A 14,076-nucleotide genomic window follows, 5' to 3' on the forward strand; every position below is an offset into this window, starting at 1 on the left:
GTGGGTCAAAAGGTGTGGGTGTTGGTCCCGGTACCAACGGATAAGCTTCAGGCAGCCTGGGAAGGCCCGTACGTCGTCCACCAACAGCTCAACCCGGTCACCTATGTGGTCACGCTTGACCATGCTCGGGGTAGGCGCAAGGCCTTTCACGTCAACATGCTGAAGGCGCACTACGAACGTGAAGCTTGCATCCTACCGGTCTGCAATCTGCCAGAGGATGGGGAGGAAGATTCCCTCCTGGACATGCTGGCCCAGGCCAAGGCCAATGGGTCCATTGAGGACATGGAGATAAGTGGTTCGCTCACCGTGTCCCAGCGGTTGCAGTTGATGGTCACCCTGGAACTCTTCCGGCCCGTGTTCACCAACCGTCCTGGGAGGACGGAGTTAGCGGTTCATGAGGTGGACACCGGGAATCATGCCCCATTACGGCGAACACCTTATCGGATCTCTGAAACGGTGCAACAAGTCATGCGCCGAGAGGTCGATGAGATGTTAAGGCTGGGAGTGATTCGACGGTCAAAAGGTGCGTGGGCTTCACCTGTAGTCCTCGTTCCTAAAAAGGATCGAACCACCCGGTTCTGCGTGGACTACAGGGGGCTCAACGCCATCACAACCTCTGATGCCCACCCAATGCCGCGCATCGAGGATCTGCTCGAGCGGTTGACAAACGCCAACTACATATCCATCATGGATTTGAGTCGGGGATACTGGCAGATTCCCCTGAGCCCTGAGGCGCAGGAGAAATCCGCCTTTATCACCCCCTTTGGACTGTACGAGTCCACGGTCATGCCCTTCGGCATGAAGAATGCCCCTGCCACTTTCCAGCGGATGGTCAACCACCTGCTTCGGGGACTGGAGGAGTACGCAGTGGCGTACTTAGATGATATTGCCGTCTTCAGTTCCACCTGGGAGGAACACCTTCAGCACCTCCAGGAGGTGCTCAAGCGTCTTCACCAGGCAGGCCTGACCATCAAGCCGGGGAAGTGCCAGATAGGCATGCGCAAGGTCCACTACCTGGGGCACCGGGTAGGCGGGGGTTCCATGAGTCCGGAGCCAGAAAAAGTGGACGCAATCGTGTCCTGGCCCACCCCCAGGACCAAGAAACAGGTGAAGTCCTTCTTGGGCACTGCAGGGTACTATAGGCGGTTCGTACAGGACTATAGCGCCCTTGCCAAACCCTTGACTGACCTCACCAAGCAGAGGCTACCCCAAACAGTCAACTGGACAGATGACTGTGAGGCGGCTTTCCAAGCTTTGAAAGCAGCCCTGTGCAACTCTCCAGTGTTGAGAGCAGTCGACAGCAGTCGCCCGTTTCTGGTACAGACCGACGCCAGCGAGTTTGGCCTCGGTGCTGTGCTTAGCCAGGTCGACTCGGGGGACCAAGAGCACCCCGTGTTGTACCTGAGCCGGAAGCTTTTGCCGAGGGAAGTGGCATACTCGACCATCGAGAAGGAGTGTCGGGCCATGGTGTGGGCACTGCAGCGTTTGCAGCCCTACCTGTATGGGCGCGCCTTCACGGTGGTAACCGACCACAACCCACTGAGCTGGTTGCACACCGTGTCGGGAACCAATCGAAGATTGCTCCGCTGGAGCCTTGCCCTTCAACAGTACGATTTTACTGTAAAACACAGGAAGGGCAGTGAAAACGGCAATGCCGATGGGTTGTCCCGCCGGGGCGAACCCGCTGAGGTGCGCATGGCCGATTACCGAGAGGTAATGCCTCCTTAGCGCCCTCTTAAGGGGGGAGGTGTGATGTACCATGTCTGCAAGATATGTTTTCTGTTGCAATGTGCTAACAAATCCTCCATCCTAGGACATTGTAAACTCTCAGTAGTAGGAATTCCTTCCCCCCAGGTTTTATCAACCCTGCCACTTCCTCTGGAAGAGCAGGAATGTTAATTAGCTAGACCATCTTCCTCACACCATTTGCCTTCTCTCCTCTTCAGAGCGGGAAAAACTTCTTTGTTTGAAACGAATAAAACTATGAGAGACTATACCATAAGAACCAAATACCCTAGAGATATGAAAATCATATTTTTGTAACCTGAGCGGTCCCAGCTTCGAGACCGCGTATGTTTCGAAGTTCTACCCTGTCCAGAACATGAGATAGGATTTGCGCCCAAATGGACGGTCATATCGCATAGATGTTTGATGTTTTCTTGATGGGCTCATTACGCTGGGAAACATGATACCACTGATGAGTCCATACCAGCTTCTCCCCTAAAGTTATAGCTAATCTAAGTTTTGTAGCCAAAACATAACTTGGATAAGAGAGGTGGGATCAACCCAGAATGCACCTCTCTGTGATGTCACATAGGAAAGTCTATAAGGCATTTCCTGGGCAAACCAGCTCAGAACAGCTCAAGTCGTCGTGCTAGAAGGACCCCAATGAGCGGAGAAGTGCAGCTCCGCCTCCACCCACCTTAGCCGCATGGTCTGCCTAAGGAACAATATGGAACTGTGAGTGTAATCTCTTTGTTTTCTCCACTTTTATTTTATACCTGTACTGTACATATTTTATGTCTCAATTTTATAGCAACTTTTATCTGTAATCACTGTCCTCTTTCGGAAAATAAATGAAATTATTTAGATCTGTCTCCATGCTCTAAGAATCGAACTATACGCCTTTGATAGATAATCGCTACTAATTCAAGGGGTTTGCCACGGACCCTCTTAATTTAACACTGTGAATTAAGTAACCGTGACTGGTGGCAGCGCGTTGTGTACGGCTATTACGGCTTGCTGGCAGTCTAGAAGGGTCTTATATTGCTGAGTAAGGGGCTTCAGCCACAGCATTGATAATTCCCTTACTGCAGAAGCCTAATTGCCGGTTCACAACAGGCAGCCCGTCCGGCGACTAATTATCCTAGGTGCAGTTCCCTGACTGACCTGAGGGTAAGGGGGGCGCCGGAGAGCTGCGAGTTCCAAAGTGGAACTGAGAAAGTGGGATATACATAAATCCCCGCAGTACTTGGAAGATTGATAGCAGTGGTGGGGCATCCAAATTAAACTCCCCCTGCGGCAAATTGTAGAGCGAGATTAGCTTGCTGGATATTTTTGGTCACATGGTGCCAGTGTTGGGATAACTAAGATAAGCCCCACTGCGCCTGTGATAGCCGTGTGCCGGCATTGTGTCACGCCCCTCCGTCCGCTGATACACCCGTGTCAGTGGTGGGACTGTGACATAGTGGTGACACAGGGTCCGCTGTCCGTCGCGTTTTGGTGGCAGCGGGACTCCCGTTAGTGTCGCCCGTAAGTGGACGAACGGCGGTGGGCTGTTCGTCACAGTTATTCTTGTTCTTTTGATATGTTTCTCTCTTTGTGCTTCGTTAGGGCCCTTTTAAATATTCTCTAGATGAGATGAATAATATCTTTCCCCCAGTCAGGGAATGACTCCTGTAACGGGGCCGTCATCCTCAGTGTCTGTATTGTCCCGCCATAACCTTTTTAAAAACAATTTTGGCACTCAGCTGAACTGTAAGTCGAGCCTCTCCTGCTGTTGTGTGGGTCATCTCCTAATTGGATCAAATATACATTCATCTTTGTCTTCATCACCTGGGGTATCGCTTCTTGATGATGTGGTGCTGGGCGCTCTGTGCCTCTCTCATAATCACAATAATAATCATATTCTAAATCATATTCTTAAAGGGAATCTGTCACATGAAAAAACTGTAACCTACAGTGCGGGTTAATTGCCTTCTGAACCTGTCAGGGACCAACACCCCACTGCTGAGAGGAAATGAACGTTATTCCTACCAGTAGTGTTCAGGTGTAAGTCCTGGGGATGGCGCTGGAGAGCGTTCAGTCACCGGTTTGTGTATAGAGAGTGGCATCTGTAACCTTGCCCCCGGCCATGACTGACACTGGCTCTACATTAGGACATGCTGTCAGTCAGTGCCGGGATCCAGTGACTGAAACCACTCAGCCACCGTGACTAAAACCCATACGGTACCTGGAGAAATAAACTTAATTTCCTCCCGGCAGTGGAGGCCTAAGAGCTGGTGCCATTTTCTTCCTCTGAAAGGCTCCCTTTAATATGTTTGTGTACCACTATCTGGTACTTGCTCCCTGCGCCTACATGTCACGATCACTACTGAGGATACGATAGCTCGCTAGGTGTAAGTGCCATAATGTGCCACAAATGCTTTCTGAGGTTAAGTGCCGGTAATAATCAGGGCATGTGTGACATATCTATTCAATGCATGCGTTTTTAGGTTACACTATCTATTATTATTATTATTATTTATTTATATAGCACCATTAATTCCATGGTGCTGTACATGAGAAGGGGTTACATACAAAGTTATAGACATCATTAACAATAAACAAATTTACAATGACAGACTGGTGCAGAGGTGAGAGGACCCTGTCCTTGCGGACTTACATTCTACGGGATAGCGGGGAAGAGACAGAAGGTCGGGGGTGCAGCAGCTCTGGTGATGATGAGGCGGCAGCTCAGGCGGTGGTGAGGCAGCAGAATGGTTATTGCAGGCTGTAGGCTTTACTGAAAAGATGGGTTTTCAGGTTCCGTTTGAAGAATCGGAGGGTGGTAGATAACCGGACGTGTTGAGACATGGAGTTCCATAGAGTTCCTCTATGAGAGACAACTTGCTATTGATGTGTCCAAATAAGAGTGTAACCTCAAAAGGCATTGGAACAGGCATAATACACGCATGCACTGAATATTAAAGGCACCTAATCTCAGAGCGCATAGAAGCCACTTCATGACGACATACGGGTCACCAGAGCTAGCAAACTTGCTTACACCATAGTCAGAGCATCATGTAGGAAGTATGTCAGTACACACGTATTTGGTATTGCCACGTCCAGAACGACCCAACCTATAAAACTGATCCACTAGTTAATGCTTTTAGTAAACACCACAAAAAAATCAAAACAAAAAACACAATGAGCCAAAAAACAATGCTTTATCATCATACCGCAAAACAAAAAGTGGAATAAAACGTGATCAAAAAGTTGAATGTAAATATATATGAAAAGGTCATCTTGTCCCACAAAAACAGGCTGCCATACAGCTCCATCAGCAGAAAAATAAACATGTTACAGCTCTCAGAATAAAGTGATGCAAAAATAATTTTTTGGTATGAAATAGTTTTTATCATGTAAAAGCGCCAAAACATAAAAAAACTATATAAATGTGGTATCACTGTAATTGAACTGACCAAAGAATAAAACTGCCTTATCAATTTTACCACAAGCGAAACGACATAAAAAAGACCCCAAAAAAACAATTCCTGAATTGCTGGTTTTTGTTCATTCTGTCTCCCGAAAATCAGAATAGAAAGTGATTAAAAAATGTCATGTGTCCAAAATTGGTACCAATAAAAATGTCAGCTTGTCCTACAAAAAACACCCTTACCTGACTGTATTGGCTGAAATGTGGAAAAATGATAGCTCTCAAAATATGGCGATAGGTTTTACAAAAAAAGTGTCTTTTAGTGTGTGACAGCAGCCAAACATAAAAAAATTATATAAGTCTAGTATCGTTGTAATCACACTGACCCGAAGAATAAAGTTCTCTAATCACTTATATCACATGAGGAACGGTGTAAAAATAAATAAGCTAATTCTTCACCTGATGTTGATTTTTTTCATTTTGCCACCCAAAGATAACAGTAAGGCTCGGCGCACATTTATCCTGTGCTCTGTGCTGAACACTTACACGGCATTTCTGTGTAAATCTCTGAAATACATGATTCAGACGAAACCCCTGGCGGAAGATTTCCAATAATGAGGCAGATGGAGGCACTGTTGACACCTTCTGACATATGAACTAGAGGTGTCCGTCTTTTTAAGATTGCATAAAAACACGGTCGGCAACAGTTTTGTGCATCTCAGAAAGAAGGACACCGCTGAACAGAGGCCAGATGGAGTCCAGAGTAACTCTGCTGCCTCATTATAGTGATTGGATCCATCGGGGGTTTCATCTGGATCACGTCACTCAGAGATTTAGATGGAAACCCCAATGTAAGCAAGTGCTCAGAGTAGAGTGCTGGATAACTGTGATGCAAAGTGTTATGTAAAATGTTCCCAACAAAAGCTTCAATTCAATGCACAAAAAAAGCAAGTCCCCACTCAGATCTGTTGAAAAAATTAGAAATTGCATGCATCTTTTAACCTTTAAAACTTTCTAACCCCAAAACAATTATGTTTCAAAAATAAGACATAAATTTCTGATTTAAGGGCATAAAAATTAAAACTTTGAAAATTGCAAAATTTCCATTTTTATCACAAATAAAAGCAACTTATATTGAAGAAATGTTAGCACTATCATGAAGTATAATATACGGTATCCTGAAAAAAATCAGAATCAGTGGAATTTGTTGAATTGTTCCAATTATTACCACATAAAGTGAGTGACACTGGTCAGAATTCAAAAATTTTGCATGGTCATGAGGGTGCAAACAGCCTTGGGGGTAAATGGATAAAGTTTACATTTTAATATAATGGGGCTTAATGTAATTTTGTAGCGTTAATTTTGGAATAAAATCCCTGGACTTAATAGATATTTGACGGTCACCTAATATAAAAATTTAATATATGTGTCAAAAGCTCCGAAATCACAATGGCCCCACCAAGAAAGGTGTTGTCCCCATTAATGTTGATGAAGGGGTGCTGCCTGATTTTTTCATGGGCGCAATACTAACACCAAAGATAGAAATAATAGAGGATAAACAACAGTAGTAACAATATTAATAATAAAGACAACCATTTGCTTTCCTGATTGTTAAAAGTGAATCATGCTGTATGTGTATGTCCCTATGGCTTGCAGGCTGAGCATGAAAGATATAACTGTGCTGCCCTCTTCTGGATGAATGGGAATTTACACACTGAGATCACAGTAAGGGCTGTGTCAGAGATAGTGAAAATTTAACGATTTTCATCCGGTTTGTCATCCTTGTACCATCTATGTGTCTGTTTTCATATCTGCGTGGCATCCGTATTTATACATTGAACTGATCAGATACAGTTTACTAGGTTAATAATGGCAATGCATCTGTAAAAAAAGATGCTACCCAGATGATCTGATGTTTTGGGGCGCTGCTATAGCTTTGAATGGATGATTTTCATCCTATACTCAGAAGAGAATAGTGCAGGCTGAGATTTTTCTCACTTGGACTGTGTGAAAAAGCTGTCATCTGAACAGCCCTATTGATTTGCATTGGTCAGCGCGCTGTCTGATTTTTACTCGGCCAGCACGTCAGTACAGTACACTCGTCTGAGCGAGCCCGAATGCTCATCACAATTTCCACATTTATATTTTTTAAATATTTAGAAACATACGTATCATTTATCTTAGGCTAGGTTCACATAAATTATCGCTTGGGTGCTCAGCGTTTTTTGCATGCGTTTGCGTTTTTTTCAGCGCATGCGTTCGGAAAATTTCCTTGACGCAAGCCACACCCAATGGGTTATGTGAAAAACGCATGCGTTCCCATAGACAGTATTGCGTTTATTTGACGCACTCATCCGCATGTGCATGAATGCGCATATTTGATGGATTTTTGCCGCTTCCAAAAATCCAACATGTTGCATTCGCCGGACCCCACCACACACCGAACAACAACGCATGCCCCTGCGTACACCATGTTAATGAGAGGGAAACATGACGCATACGGATTGCTGCGGATGAAACGCTGCGCAAACGGACGCAAATGTGAAACCAGCCTTACACTTCACAAATACTTGCTGCTTTGTGTTGATATATCACATAAAATACAGTGTGGGCCATGTATATGGTTACACCTAAATAAAATGGGAATGGCTGGTGATATCATCTTCCTGTTTGTGTCACATTAGTATATGGGAGGGGGGAAACATTTCAAGATGGGTTGTGACCAGGGCCGTTTTTGCCACTAGGCTCTGGAGGGCCGGTGCCTAAGGTGCTGGGCTGCAGAGGGGCGGCACCAAGACATGGAAGAGGATGGCTTTTTTTTAAAAGGAACCTGTCCCCCCCCAGGCGTTTTTATGTAAAAGAGCCACCTTGTGCAGCACTAATGCTACATTCTGTCAAGGTGGCTCTTTTACTTAGCGTCCCTTCCACCGCAGAAATAATCGTTTTTAAAATTGTTCAAAAATACCTGACTTTTGACAGGGGGGCAGGTCTTTCCCCCTCTAATAGGCGCCTCGCATCCATCACTCATTTCTTTCTTCAGTATTTGGCGCTGCCTCCTCAGTGTTCTTTTGAAATGCTGGCGCCTGCGCTGTACTATAGTTTTGTGGGCATGCGCAGTTAGCACTACCTGACGTGCCCGTGCTCTCAGATCACATCCCGGCCTTCATATCGCGCGGCCAGAGATCCCGCCCCGCAGTTGCTTATGATTTATTCATGCTGCGGGGCTGAGAAACTTGGGCATGAGAGCCGCAGAGAACTACTGCGCATGCCCAAAATTCCCAGCCCCGCAGTGTGAGTAAATCATAAACTATTCCTATAGAATAGTTTTTATTGGTGCTATAAAGTAAAACCTACTTTATTTAATATGCAAATGAGGGTGTTTTGCAGCACTCTCATATTTGTATACTAAAGCTTGTCTTTATTGTCACCGCTCTGTTAGTACAAGTGAGTGCTTTCTAAAATCAGTTTGCAAGTCTGCTTGCAAGTTTTTTCTCAAGTCAGGCAAAATCAGGTTTTTCAGCCAAATCCTGACTTTACTGATGTCAGGAAGCAACCTGAAGTAACTGGATTCTACCTGACACCATTAAAGTGAATGGACAAAAACTGGATCCTGATTTTGCCTGATTTGAAAAAAAAAATGCAAGTGTGAAACCAGTGACACTGGATGAGTGCAGCTGCGTGCTCCAAGTGTCAGTGTGGGTGCGCACAAGTTGTGCCTTTGTTATTTTTGTTCATCATGTTGCCCAGTTTTTGATTGGCAGCATTGTTTTTGAAATGGAACTGTGGAGATCATAGATGCTGATTGGTCCAAAACTTTATCTGTAAATAGTTTGCACCTCTTTGGGTGCTCTCTCTTGGTTTTACATATAGGACCCCTTTTGTGAAGATAATGGTTACACAAAGACACTTTGCGAAGATGATGTTTTTGAATAGACACTTTTTGAAGAATGATGTCTACCTCAAGGGACACTGCAAGAAATCCCGGCTGGGAGCAGTGTTCAGCACCTTACAAGAATTTTGAATGTTTTATGAAAAAGTATTTGATAATGTTGTGTCTTATGAAAAGTAAATGTCTTTTATAGAATATTTGATACAGAGAATTAGAAAAGTTTTGAGATAGAATGTGAGAATTGAATTAAGACTGAAGAATTGAAAGTGACAGGTGACAGGCCAAGTGTAGATGATCAGTGTCTTGCGTCCAGTAGAGAAAGAGAGAAAGAAAAAGAGAATAATTGTAATAAAGAAAATGTGTTGAGTATAGCACTTTGAATTAAGAATTGCACTTAAGTAAACTTTTGATACTAAGATAGGAAGTTAGCCTGTTTGTAACATTTAAGAAATGTGCCTCCTTCATTAGGAAGATTAGATAAGTATTGTTGAACAGAATTTAAAATTTTTGTGTGTTCCTGTATTGTACTTTTGTTGTCTTGCAGCCCGTGGACGTGTTGTGTTTAACGGCGGGGTATGTGGCGCTCCTGAGGCTTCAGTCGCCACAGAGGTACTGCACCTTCTCCTAAGGTGTAGTGCCCCACCATCCAGGTAAGGTGGGAACTCCTGACCACACTCCACACCTGCATTCCACACACAGGATAGTTCAGTGGGGCCACCTAACAGCTTCAGGCTGGGGGTTAGCAGAGCACCCCTCGTGGAACCCTGCTTCGTAACACGAGATGTGCTGGGAGGCGGGTGGAGTGAGATGATACAAAAGAGTGGGAAGAGTGAGAGTTAGGGGTAGTGAGTTGGTTAGAGAGAAGAGAGAAGATGGGTGTCTGAGGGATGTGCTGCAGCAGGTCCCAGTGATCTGGGCTGCTGGCACGAGAAAGACCAGAGAAAGAGACTGATAAGAGTGATAACCTAACCTTCCATAAGAGAGAGATAGAACAGATCGGAACGAAGGAGAATAGAAGGACGGTGGGAAGCTGGTTGAAGAAAGATAGAGAACCCTTCCAGTCCAGAGCACAAAGGCCGGGGCCCGGTCCCCGAGGTTGATCGGATCTTTATGTCCAGCAACAGACACCGGTGGAGTAGTGAGCCGCTAACGCCTTGCTCCCATCATAGACTTGGGACACAACAGCAATTGAATAGAGAGCCGGGACACAGAGAGGAGTCCCCGAAGCAGGCTACAGCTGTCTGTCATACAAGTAGAGACTAGGAACACCTAGAGAGAGGCATTCCAGGGTAACTAAGTACTGGAGTGCTTCGCACCTAAAGGCGAATTGGAGGAATCGTTCAGTGAAGGTACATATTGGCGGAGTGTGGAAGGGAGAATCCTATCCTGCCTGGAGGTTGGCTGGAGCCCTGACCTGGAGAACACAGTACGGAGGCGGGCGTGTGTGTGAACTGCAAACAGTGAGTAAAGCCTTGGAACCGCACACCCTGGTCTCCTCCTGTTATTCCGCACATCTGCGTACACCGTTACATCTGAGTACCTGCACCATTTGACGTTTTTGGCTGGAATTGAGATCGGACACCATGTCGCGTTAGGAAAGCCCCTGATGTACCAAAACAGTAGAAACCCCCCACAAATGACACCATTTTGGAAACTAGACCCCCCCAAGGAACTTATCTAGATGTGTGGTGAGCACTTTGAACCCCCCAGTGCTTCACTGAAGTTTATAACGTCCGGGCGTGAAAATAAAAAAATCGTATTTTTTCCACAAACATCATCTTTTAGTCCCCATTTTTTTATTTTCCCAAGGCTAACAGGAGAAATTGGACCCCAAAAGTTGTTGTCCAATTTGTCCTGAGTACGCTGACACCCCATATGTGGGAGAAAACTACTGTATGGGGACACGTCGGGGCTCGGAAGGGAAGTAGTGACGTTTTGGAATGCAGACTTTGATGGCATGGTCTGCGGGTGTCATGTTGCTTTTGGAGAGCCCCTAATGTACCTAAACAGTGGAAACCCCCCACAAATGACACCATTTTGGAAACTAGACCCCCTGAGGAACTTATCTAGATGTGTGGTGAGCACTTTGAACCCCCAAGGGCTTCACAGAAGTTTATAATGCCCAGGCACGAAAATAAAAAAATCGTATTTTTTCCACAAACATGATCAATTAGTCTCCAATTTTTTTATTTTCCCAAGGGTAACAGGAGAAATTGGACCCCAAAAGTTGTTGTCCAATTTGTCCTGAGTACGCTGATACCTCATATGTGGGAGAAAACTACTGTATGGGCACACGTCGGGGCTCGGAAGGGAAGTAGTGACGTTTTGGAATGCAGACTTTGATGGCATGGTCTGCGGCTGTCATGTTGCTTTTGGAGAGCCCCTGATGTACCTAAACAGTGGAAACCCCCCACAAGTGACCCCATTTTGGAAACTAGACCCCCTAATGAACTTATCTAGATGTGTGCTGAGCACTTTGAACCCCCCGGTGCTTCACAGAAGTTTATAACGACCGGGCGTAAAAATAAAAATATCGTATTTTTTCAACAAACATCATCTTTTAGTCCCCATTTTTTTTATTTTCCCAAGGGTAACAGGGGAAATTGGACCCCAAAAGTTGTTGTCCAATTTGTCCTGAGTACGCTGATACCTAATATGTGGGAGAAAACTACTGTATGGGCACACGTCGGGGCTCGGAAGGGAAGTAGTGACGTTTTGGAATGAAGACTTTGATGGATTGGTCTGCGGGTGTCATGTGCGTTTGGAGAGCCCCTGATGTACCTAAACTATTGAAACTCCCCACAAGTGACCCCATTTTGGAAACTAGACCCCCCAGGGAACTTATCTAGATGTGTGGTGAGCACTTTGAACCCCTAAGTGCTTCACAGAAGTTTATAACGCCTGGGCGTGAAAATAAAAAAATCATTTTTTTCCGCAAAATTATATTTTTGCCCCCAATTTTTTATTTTTCTAAGGGTAACAGGAGAAATTGGACCCCAAAAGTTGTTTTGTAATTTGTCCTGAGTAGGCTGATACCCCATATGTGGGGGTAAAACACTGTTTGGGCGCATGGCAGAGCTTGGAAGGGAAGGAGCACCATTTGACTTTTTCAACGCAGAATTGGCTGGAATTGAGATCAGACGCCATGTTGCCTTTGGAGAGCCCCTGATGTGCCCAAACAGTGGAAACCCCCCAATTATAACTCCAACCCTAACCCCAACACACCCCTAACCCTAATCTGAGCCCTAGCCCTAACCCTAGCCCTAACTCTAGCCCTAACCCTAATGGGAAAATGGAAATAAATACATTTTATTTTAGTTTTATTATTTTTTCCTAACTAAGGGGGTGATAATGGGGGGTTTGATTTACTATTTATGGCGGTTTTTATGTTTGGCAGCTGTCGCACGCTAAAAGACGCTTTTTATTGTAAAAATAGTTTTTGCATCACCACATATTGTGAGCTATAATTTTTCCGTATTTTGACCCACTGAGTCATGTGAGGTCTTATTTTTTGCGGGACGAGTTGACGTTTTTATTGGTACCATTTTCGGGCATGTGACATTTTTTGATCGCTTTTTATTCCGATTTTTGGGACGCAGAATGAACAAAAACCAGCGTTTCATGAATTTCTTTTGGGGGGTGCGTTTACACCGTTCCGCGTGCGGTAAAATTGATAAAGCGTTTTTATTCTTCGGGTCAGTACGGTTACAGCGATACCTCATTTAGGTCTTTTTTTATGTTTTGTCGGTTTTTTGCAATGAAAACAATTTTATATAAAAAATAATTATTTTTGTATCGCTTTATTCTGCGAGCTATAACTTTTTTATTTTTTTGCGGATGACGCTGTATGGCGGCTCGTTTTTTGCGGGACAAGATGACGTTTTTAGCGGTACCATGGATATTTATATGCGTCTTTTTGATCGCGCGTTATTACACTTTTTGTTCGGTGGTATGATAATAAATCATTATTTTTTGCTTCGTTTTTTATTTTTTAAGGGGTTCGCTAAAGGGGTTAACTAATGGGACAGTTTTATAGGGCAGGTCGCTACGGACGCGGCGATACCAAATATGTGTACTTTTATTGTTTTGTTTTTTTTATTTTGAAAAAATGGATTTATTGGGGAATATTTTTTTTTTTTTTTTACTAATTTATTTAGCGATTTTTTTAAAAATTATTATTAACACTTTTTTTTTTTTTTTACTTTATTACCTTGTCCCAGGTGGGACATCACTGTCCTGTGACAGATCGCTGATCTGTCACATCACAGATCACTGTGACAGATCAGCGATCTGTCACAGGCACTGCTGCAGACTTCCTCATGCCTGCGCTTTGCAGGCAGTGAGAAAGTCAGCTCCTTGCAGGCCCCCGTCGCCATCTTGGATCCGGGGGCCTGTAGGGAAAGAGCCCCCCGCAGCAGCGCTGCACATTGCGCTGCCGTGGGGGGCTCAGGGAAGCACGGAGGGATCCCCCTCCCTGCCGATGCTTCCCTTTAACCCCCGGTACACCGCGATTGCGTTTGATCGCGGTGTACAAGGGGTTAACGTGTCGGGGGCGGTCCGTGACCGCCCCTGACACATTGTGCTGGGTGTCAGCTGTGATAATCAGCTGACACCCGGCCGCGATCAGCGGCGCTCACCACGTGGGCGCCGCTGATCGCTGGGACGTAATATTCCGTCCATGGTAGTTAGGTCCAGGGTCACATGGACGGAATATTACGTCCATTGTAGGTAAGGGGTTAATCTCGGTTCAGAGTTCCCCCTGCTGGCCTGGAGTGGAACTGTGTTGCATGCATAGATTGACTGCGAGAGAGACCCATCATTGCCTCCAAGCCTGGCATTACCCTCCCCTGGAGGAAGGCAAAGCCACTGTGGCGACCATACTCCTGGGGGCGCTACACATGCTTTGTAGTCATGTGCGGATTACATGTTTTATTCAATTTCACAGTGGAAACACACTAAAAATTCATACGTGGATTTTACCTGCAGATTTTCTGCACTTAGTGCAAATCTATTGGGAAAATGTGCACAGAAACCACCAGGAGAAATTCAT

The sequence above is a fragment of the Dendrobates tinctorius genome, unplaced genomic scaffold, assembly GCF_039654945.1.
Source record: "Dendrobates tinctorius isolate UK_male_01 unplaced genomic scaffold, ASM3965494v1 ptg000246l, whole genome shotgun sequence".
NCBI classification, from domain to species: domain Eukaryota; kingdom Metazoa; phylum Chordata; class Amphibia; order Anura; family Dendrobatidae; genus Dendrobates; species Dendrobates tinctorius.